Below are 10,241 nucleotides of genomic sequence, written 5' to 3' on the forward strand. Positions count from 1 at the left end.
AGAGAGAGAGAGAGAGAGAGAGAGAGAGAGAGAGAGAGAGAGAGAGAGAGAGAGAGAGAGAGAGAGAGAGAGAGAGAAGATTGAGAAGAGCCTAGGACAGAGCCTTGGGGAACACCCACAATTAGGGCCATGATATGGAAGATGGAGCTACAAAGGAGATGAGGGAGCATATTGAGAAGTGGGAGGAGAACCAGGACTCCTGAAACCCTAGAATATCCAGGAGAGGAGAGTGGTCAGGCCAATACAGCAGCTAGGTCAAAAAGAAAAAGGATTGAGAAAAGACCACAAGATCTGCCTATTAAGTGGTGAAATTAGAGACAGTCCTTACAATTGAATAATGGGTTAGGGAGCCAAATTGCTAAGGATTGTAGAGTAAGGACCAAGATCTTTGCTCAGAGAATTCCTGAATCCCTAGCTGACACCCTTCCAAGGAGTAGTTCTTACTTTTAAGAGAAAGCCTTGACTGAGGGATGACCTAAATGGAACACCAGTGGCAGAGACTCATAGAAGACTGGTGTAAGTAGCACCTGGCAATTCTACATGGGATGCTAGGAAGATTCAATATGGCACACAACAGCAGCAGTTTAAATCAAGAGAGAGGGATTGACGTCTTCAAGGGGAGTCTACTTTCTAGAGCTGCATACCCCAGCAGTGCAGGGGGCCTGGCTTCCCTACACCTCGTCTCTGGGGGCTCTCATTGGCCACACAAAATTAAACACTTTTCTTTCCTTGACTTGTGTCCAGGTCCTCTCTGGCTGTATGTACAAAAACTGTTTTACATAGATACACATGTCATGTTTTCTCAGATAATCAGGGGTCACATTTCTCCCTGTTTATATAGGATTGTCAGTGGGAAAAAATGCCAAGCTAGGGTGGAATCAAGACTGTGCTGCTCATAGAAGTGCTGGAATTGTGGTAATGCTTTTGCAAATCAGAGATGAGATGGTCAGGGAGCAGGAGTAGGGAAGCCAGGCCCCCTACACTTCTGGGATATGCAACTCTAGAGAGTAGACTTCCCTCGAAGAGTTACACAAATGTACTTTAATTTGCAATTACAATTACCACTGAGCTTTCATTTTGTACTCAAACATTATAGCAAGAGTTCTTATTTTTAAAATTCTGAATTTTTAAAAAGATTTCAGCCATTAGCTGATCTAACATCATAGACAATAATGGGGTGATGCCCACTTAAAGACATGACTCCATCCTGCTAATATCTTGCATTTTCATAGAGCTCCAAGTTTCCCCGAACTTGTTCATTTCACATTGTTTCACAACAAGCCCATTCGGTAAGTGGGGCAGGCTTTATCCCGTAGCACAGATGAAGGCCAGGAAATGGTGTGACCTAGCCAGAGGTATAGAAGCTAAAGGCAAGGCTGGGACTAGAACCCAGGCCTATGGACTTTTTGTTCAGCACTCTTTCCATGGACTAATAATTCTCACTTACAGTCTGGGCAATTTACAAATCCTTACAAAACCTGTGAGGTGGTTAGTCCGATTGTTGCTGTGCCCATTTTAGAGATGAAGAGACTGAGGCTCAGAGAGGCTAATTGGTTTGTCTGCTATCACACAGCATTCCGTGTCGGAGCTGGGTATACCCCAAGCTCTCCCCAGACTGCAGGGCCACAGACTCATTTACTCACAATGTGTCATCTTCTGTTTAAAGTGTGTGCACTGAGAATGATCAGGGTGTCGATGTTGCAGTGTAGAGAATGGGATTGGCTTGGCACCAGCCAACCAGTGCTGCAAATAAACCATCATCTGATCATCCTGAGGTTCCTGCTGACCCTCAAAGGCAAAGTTAGAGAACTCTGTGATCTCCCGATCTTCCCAGCTCTGAAATCTATGAGTTTTAGAAGCAGACGGATTTTCTGTGAAAGCTAACTCTGAGTGGAAACCCTCCCCTCGAGGTGTTTCTTGGGCACAAGAAACAGCAGAGGTGAGTTTGGATGGAACAGTGGGCCAGTTTGCGGAGGTGGGTGGGGTATCTGGTAATAAGGGGTCCTGGACACAGAGCCGGGCAGAAGCAGGGAGAGAAGCCTAGAGAGAGCCCTGGGGGAAGATGGGAGAAGGCCAGATGCAAACTTTGCCTGATTTGCTCTCTTGCCCACAGGCCAGTTCTGTAGAAAATTGCTTAATGGAAAAAGAAAGCTTCACTTTAGAAAGTCTCCAGTGAGTAGGACTCTTTGCTCTGTCTGTGGGCTTTTATAATTCATTTAAAACGAGCTCAAATTGGGCAAGATTGTCTAATCTCAAATACATTGGAAATAAGGGCTAGAAGGCAGGAGGTTTGAAAATACAAAACAACCAAACCACAACCTTTTTTGGAGGGAAGGGGGACAAAAGAAAAGCTATTTTCCACATAGCTCCTCAGATCACAGAGGAAAGGCACCTTAGAAGGATCTGTTACAACACGCAAAGCCAGAGCCCAGAGAGAGCAGACTATTTTCCCTAGCTCAAACAGTGATAAAGCAAGGATTAGAATCTGATTGTTTCACTCCATCAAGGGTGGGGAACCTGCAGCCTCGAGCCCACATGAGGCTTTCTAGGTCCTTGTGTGCGGCCTTTTGACTAAGTCCAAGTTTTACAGAACAAATCCTTTTATGAAGAGGATGTATTCTGTGAAGTTTGGATTCAGTCAAAGGGCAGCACTTGAGGACCTAGAGGGCCATGTGTGGCCTCAAGGCTGCAGGTTCCCCACCCCTGCTCCAACTTCTGTGTTCTTCTCATGCAACTGTACCAATTCTAGGCTCGATTTTATTATTTTAAAACTTTTTAATTAAAAATTTTTTATTATCTTTTTTATGCTTTGCAGTTCTTTCCAGATATATTCTGTCATCCCCACCACCACTTTCTCCTAGAGCCTTCCCCCATAATAAATCTGTGCTGGGGCTGGGGAGACAAAGAAATACTTCTGGGCTCAAGGTCCTATGTTCTTTTGGAGGAAAATCCCCCAGAAACATATCCAAATGAGGGGCAGCTAGATGGCTCGGTGGACAGAACACTGGGCTTGGAGTCAGGAAAGCTCATCTTCCTGAGTTCTAATCAGGCCTCAGACACTTCCTAGTCTTGTGACTCTGGGTGAGGCACTTAACCGGGTTTGCCTCAGTTTCCTTATCTGTCAAATGAGCTGGAGAAGGAAGTGGTAAACCACTCCACATCTCTGCCAAGAAATGTGACTGCAGACGGGGCCATGAGGGGTCCGAATGGGCAGCCCCAGCAATCCAAGGGGGTATTGACTTTTGGCCAGCAATGCAGAAATGTGAATGAGAGGTCAGACTAACTTCGGAGAGTCTCCTCTTGGCACTAATTCTCCACACAATGGACACACATGTTCCCCCATTAGAAGGTAAGCTCCTTGAGGACAGAGATTGTTTCATTAAATTTCCATCTCCAGGGTAGCACTTAGTAAATACTTGTAGATTGATTCTGTCTATGCTCTGTTTCCTTTATGCCACATAAACACCTTTCTCTGACCCCATGTGGGGTTTTCTTGGAAGACACTGGATCAGTGTGACATTTCCTTCTCCAACTCATTTTACAGATGAGGAAACTGAGGCAAACAGGGTCAAGTGACTTGTCCAGAGTCACACGGCTAGGAAGTGTCTGAGGTTGGATTTGAATTCAGGGCTTCCTGACTCCAGGACCAGAACTCTATCCACTTTGGCTACCTAGCTGCCCTGCTCATTTTGCAGCAAAAATTTGACATTGACTGGAGGGCTTTAAATAATGCAGGAATCTCAGACTTGTGTGCTTTGTGGAGGTTATCCCTGCAGGTTTGGAGGGGGGAGGGTGGCTCGGGTGGGTAGGGGTGGAACAGAGGAGGATTTCTCGTTATTGCCCTCCCCTTCTCCATGGCCATGGAAGTTTGAAGTGGAGGTACTACTGTCTCTGGTGGGAGGAGAGCATAGCTTACTTGTATACCATTTATTTTTCTGATGATTTGAATGTAAGCTCCTTTCCCAATGCTCTCTTCTTTCTGTAATAATTCAATTTAGTAACAGGAACATGAGTCCTACATTTTGCAGGGTTTATGAGTGAGCCTATAACTCATTTATCTGCCTTGTGTCCTACTTCCAAACCCCTCCCTCCATACCCTAAAGCCTACATTTTATAAAATGGACCTCACTGGGTAAAACCCTGACGACAAAGCCAGATGGGAGGCGGAAATTCTAATTTTTTTATAATAATAAAAAAACGACTGATGCTTATATCGTGCTTTCTATGTGCCAGACACTGTGCTAAGTATTTTACAATTATTATCTCATATAATACTTACAATAGACCTAGGAAGTAATAAAGAAATGCTGCAAGGATGGCTGGGGCCGAAGGTTCAAGTGGGGCTTTGAGGGCTTCCAGGAGGTATCCTTGGTAAGGGAATTCACACCTATTGCTTATATGATGTGACCCATGGCTCAGAACCAGTTACAACTTTGAATTCATACAAATGGGGCTGTGTTTTCCAAAATTCCAAAATTACAAAAATTTCTAACATTCTTTAAAAAATAATTTGAGTTCCAAATTCTCTCCCTCCTACCTGCCCCTCCCCAGCCCATTGAGATGGTAAGCAATATGATATTGATTATACATGTCAAGTTATGCAAAAATATTTCCATATTAGTCATGTTGCTGAAAAAAAAGAAAGAAACACAGCAAAAAAATAGTATGCTTCAATCAGCATTCAGAGTACAGCATTACTCTCTCTGGAGGTGGATGGCATTTTGCATCATGAATCCTGTGGAATTTTCTTGGATCATTGTCTTAATCAGAGTAGCTGAGTCTTTTATAGTTGATCATTGTATAATATTGCTGTTACTGTATACAGTGTTCTCCTGGTTCTGCTTGCTTCACTTTGTATCAGTTTATATAGATCTTCCCAGGTTTTTCTGAAACCATTCTGCTTGTCATTTCTTACAGTACAATAGTACTCTACCACAATCATATGCCATAGCTTGTTCAGCCAATCCCTGACTGATGGCCATCCCCTTGATTTCCAATTCTTTGCCACCATAAAAAGAGCTGCTATAAATATTTTTGCACATGTGGGTCCTTTTCCCTTTTCTTTGGTCTCTGGGATACAGCCTTAGCAGTGATGTTGCTGGGTCAAAGAGAATGCACAGTTTTATTGCCCATTGGATGTAGTTCCAAATTATTTTCCAGAAAGGTTGGGTCAGTTCACAACTCTACCAACAGCACATTAGTGTCCCAGCTTTTCCACATCCCCTCCAGCATTTGTCATTTTCCTTTTCTGTCATGTTAACCAATTTGATAGGTGTGAAGTTGCATCCCAGAGTTGTTTTAATTTGTATCTCTATCAAGGGTGATTTTAGAGCATTTTTTCATGTGACTGTTGACAATTTTGATTTCTTCTTCTGAAAACTACCTGTTCAATATCTTTTGACCATTTATTAATCAAGCAATGGCTCTTACTTTGATAAATTTGGAAATGAGGCCTTACCTGAGAAACTTGCTGTAAAAATTCCACCCCTCTGCCCTCCCAAATTGGGTTATATTTTGAAGGCTTCTTTCTAAAATCTCTCAGCTCATTCTCCCAGGGTTTGCCTGGGAAACTAAGGTCTATGCCTTATTATTAATATATTATAAAACATATAAAATTTTAATATATAAATCATTAATTATCTAATGTTAATTAGTTACATATTAATTAATAATAATAAAACCCAAGGTTTTGCTTGGGAACATCAGAATTTAGCTAAGTCCCTAACAAAATGAAATAGGGCTAAGTCCCTAACAAAATGAAATAGGTCGCCAGCTTCCATGAAAGTACTCAGGCTACCAAGGTATCAGATGAAGGACAGGCTTTATTTAATCTGAGAAAGCACAAAGGACTTGTACCTGAGTCCATAAATAGTCAAGCAACTCAGGGAGAGCCTCTAGCTTCTCTAAGGGCATCTACTATTTTGAATGGACTTCCTCCCTGCGCGAAAAAAGAATTCTGGGTAGGCAAAGTTGATCCTTTTCCTTTCTGGAACTGTAGTCTGCATAATACTCAGTACAATACCAGCAAAGGGACAAGGTTTTGCTGAAAGAGGCTGTATATGGAGAATCACATAACAGCAGCAAAAAGTCCTGGAACAGTGTCTCAGTGCTTGTACAAGGCCTCTGAGTTTATCATTCACAGCATCTTCTGTTTAGAGCTGGCTGGGACAGAGCAGCAGCAGGTCATTTGGTTCCTCCGTTTCAACAAATCATGGTTCTGCAGCATAACCAGTGGAAACTCTTTGGAGTGATAGAGGATATAGAGGAATCCTGAGTCAGAATTGTCAGAGTAAAATAAAATGGTTCAACCTCAACAATCTGCTGTGACATTTTTAGCTCAGTACAGTCTTTTTCAGAATTGAAGGTTAGCTGGGCCACGTGGCCCATGCCTGTAATCTTTGCTTTTGGGACTGCTGAGGCTGGTGGACCCTTTCTATGCCAGAGTTCTGAGGTGCAGCAAGGCTAAAGCAGACTGAGTGTGTCCACTATGTTGGGCATCAGTACTGTGAGTCCTCAGGCCCATGAGGCTGCCTAAGGAGCTGCCACCTGGCCCAGGCTGGAAACAGAGGAGGCCAAAGCTTCTGTGCCTTTCAGCAGGAAGATTGGGCAGGTAAGTGATGACTGCACGTCCATCCTGAGCAAGACAGGGATACTGAGTCTTGGATGTGGAGGCCTTTACTTACCATCAATCATATATTTGGTTCCTAAAGGATGGGCTAAAACAGGCGGAGTGCGAGTGAGCTTGGGAATGTTGGCCTGCTGCCGGAGCCAGCTTCCTACACAACAATCACTGCTGAGTAGGCTATTTAGCAACCTTGAATCTAGGCCTCGATGTTGTAAGTCAGGCAAACCTGTTTGAGGAGGAAGGCGAGGAGTTCTGGCCTGGGACTTTTGTTGCTGGAGAGGAGTGGAATGAGGGACATCTAAGAGATCTGGGAAGAGTCTATAAGAAAAATTCTAGAAAACCCTCTCCAGCCAAGAAGATAGCGCATACCTGAGTGGGATGCTTCTTCCAAATGTCCATTAGAGCATGTAAAACCCATTGAAAGATTTACATTGAGCAATCAATTGTTGCATTAGTCTATGTCTGAAACCTCTTTTCTAGTTACTGACTGACTAATAGACAGGACATATCTTTGTGTTCATAGAGCATGTTGAGAGAGGGCAGAAATCTGAGGGCATCCATGGCTTGCATTTAAGGAAGCAGAGGCCTGAGGTAATATGGAAGAAACCTGAGGTGATTGTCATGCAGGTACATGTATAAGGATGAGTTCAAGCTGGGCTTGGATCCCACCTGTGTGATCCAAGGTAAATCACTTAACTAGGTCTAGCCTTAGTCTCCTCATCTGCAAAATGAAAGGATCATCTCTTTAGCTTAGGGAGGCGAATCTGCAGCTGACAGAAATGCAGGCCATCCCCGAGCCTCTTCCTGAAGTCCTGACAGAGCTTAGGCAGCCTCTGAGAACCTAGGGTCCCCTCCATTCCATGATGTGGTCTCAGAGTAGGACTTAGGTCCTAAGCAAACCTCCCCCCCACCCCCAACCACCACCACTTACACCTCCAAAAAACTAAGCTCTGCTATTTAAACAAAGCATTTGTGACAGAAATACAATCTGCATTTCACAGCAGTGGGAACACAATACAGCAATGTGACCTCTAATCTATGAGATTGATCAACTCATGGTACAATGGGTAAAGGACTGACCCTGGAGTTAGGAAGACAGGTTCAAATCTTGCTTCTGATCCCTCCTGGCTGTGTGACTTTGGGCAAATCATTCAATTTTTCTGTGTCCCTGGCAACTCTCAAAGCTACAGATTTGCCCATTATCATTGAAGAAGGGGGTTTCCACCCGGGAGTTCTGAGGGGTACCCTTCCTGGCCCGGAACAATGAAATAACAGGTCCAGGTTTTTTCAAAAGCAATCAGCTTTTTCTAAACTCAAGGGAGTAATACTGTGTAAAAAAAAAAACAACAACCTGTCTGATGCAAAATGATTTGTTAAGAGAATTCTTTATTTTTACATACTTCCCAGAACAACAGATTCTGAAACTTTCAACGCTCTCATCCAATGCCGATCTTCTTTGAACATCAAAGTTGTCAGGAATTAATTTAAAGAACAAGGTTCCGAAGGGCATATTAAGAGAGGGCTTGGGAAGGATAAACCAGGAGCCCTGTAACTTTCAAGTCAGGAGATGCCACCAAATGCCAAAGTAATTGCTCCCTCCCCCCTCCTCCCTTAGGTGGATGTGAGTCCTCAGACTTGCTCTTCTGACAGCTGGAGGAAGTTTCATTAAAGGGGGGGGGGGGAAGGCTAAGCCTTTAACATTTATAGAAATCAGACACCATGTGGTTATGTTTTAGTTCACGTTGCTCGTAAATCTTGCTCTTAATTTAACCGATCTTTGTTACCAGATCAAAACGAAAAACACACTTTGGTTCATATTGGACACACTGGATTGATTTCCTTTGTCCTTACAAATTACTCTCTCCCGTTACACATATCATTCTTGAGGTTTTCAGAAAGGCTTCAGAAGCTTGGGGAAATGAGGGTCTATTTTATCTTAAGACCCTGGGAGGTGGTCTTTTCAGAAAACTGTTGTCTTCAACTATGGGAGCAGAAGGGCGCAATTAATAAGAGGCTTCCGTGGATGTCTCTGAGACTGAGTAGGACTAGAGTGACATCCTCTGGCAAAACAACCTTAGTGATTCTTGCTTCTATTTCTTTTGCTGATTCTCCAACAAAGAAGGGAGAAGAGGCACCCCCTTAGAAAGAGGTGCTCCTGCATGCCAGCTTATCTCCACACCTGTATTTCCATATCAAGGAAGTAACTGATTGCTGTAAATCTCTTTCTTCTGACTCTTGGAACTGTGGATGTCTTGGTGGCATTCTTACAGGTTGGAACGATTTATAGGGTCATAGAATGTTGGGGCTGTGAAGGGACCTTAGAGGCCATCCAGTCTAACACTCTCTTTTTGCAGATGAGGTAACTGAGGCCCAGAAGAGTTCAATGGGTTGTCTAATGTCACAGAAGTAGTGCAGTTGAAACCGTGAAAAAATCAGCCTGGGAGATGACAGTGTTTTCTGTAAACTTAACCCACTTGGACAGCCAAGATGCTTTAACCTCAATGAAGATGTGAAACTTCTGTTTTCCAACACAAGATCAAAACTTCTTCCTTTCAAGTTGGCTCTGGAGCCAGGAGAAGCTGCCTGACTCTCTGAGGATGGAATCCGGCCAAGACCACACACTGGCCCTCTTGCTACACTCCTCGGCCTCACTTTGAAGGTCTCCTTTTAAAAATCTGTTTTCAACGAGAGCAAAGCTAATTTTTTTTGAAGGTCTCTATAGAGTGTCTGAAAAGAAAGAAAACAAAGCAGGAGGGAGTCTTCCAATATCTAAGACCTCTGCAGTCAAGCTGCTGCCTGGGTTGGGGGATCTCTGGAATCTGCCTCCCGACGCAGGCTCAGAGATTGGAGATCCAGCCTTGATTTCATCACTGGCCTAACTCTCCTCAGAGACACTTTGGAAGAATACTGGCCCATGGTCTTCCTTGAGCATCATCACCTTTGTCTCATAGTCCCCTCCTCCCTCTCTTAATTTACCCTGCTAAGGGAATGTGTCTGTGTAGGAGTGAATGGAAAATTGTGTTCATGTTCAATGAAAGTAATCATGATGATAATAAACTAAGGCCTTCAGAGATGAAATGTTTCCTATCCAGCCAGAATTATAACTAGGGTACGGTGATGAGCTTTGCACCAGGGCGTGGGTTTTAGAGGGAACTGGCAACACTTTCAGTCCTTCTATATAAAGACAGGCTGGAGATCAGCATCTACTTAGTAAAAATAATAATCTAAACCAGGAAGATGTCAGGTAGAAGGATAGGGTGATCTCTTCTTCCCTTTTTGGAACCTGCCCCCTCTCCCCCACCCCTATGATGCTGTGCTTTGGGCCATTTGTCCAAGATATAGTTTGTGTTGTTTGTCCCAGAAAAAAAACCAAACAACCAAAAACCTAGATGTGACTCTGTAGCCTCTAAAAAGAAAATCTTAGGGGCGGCCAGGTGGCTCAGCGAGTAAGAGCACCGGCTCCTGTGTTGGGACGACCTGGAGATCGAATCCCGGGCTCAGACACTCAGCACCACACCCAGAAATACCTGGCCGTGTGACCTTGAGCAAGTTACTTAACCCTGATTGCTTAATAAAAAAAAATGAAAAGAAAATCTTATTGGTCGTAGAAGTATGC

The sequence above is a fragment of the Petaurus breviceps genome, unplaced genomic scaffold, assembly GCF_028583685.1.
Source record: "Petaurus breviceps papuanus isolate PSGF00001 unplaced genomic scaffold, PetGlider_PUasm1.0 173, whole genome shotgun sequence".
NCBI classification, from domain to species: domain Eukaryota; kingdom Metazoa; phylum Chordata; class Mammalia; order Diprotodontia; family Petauridae; genus Petaurus; species Petaurus breviceps.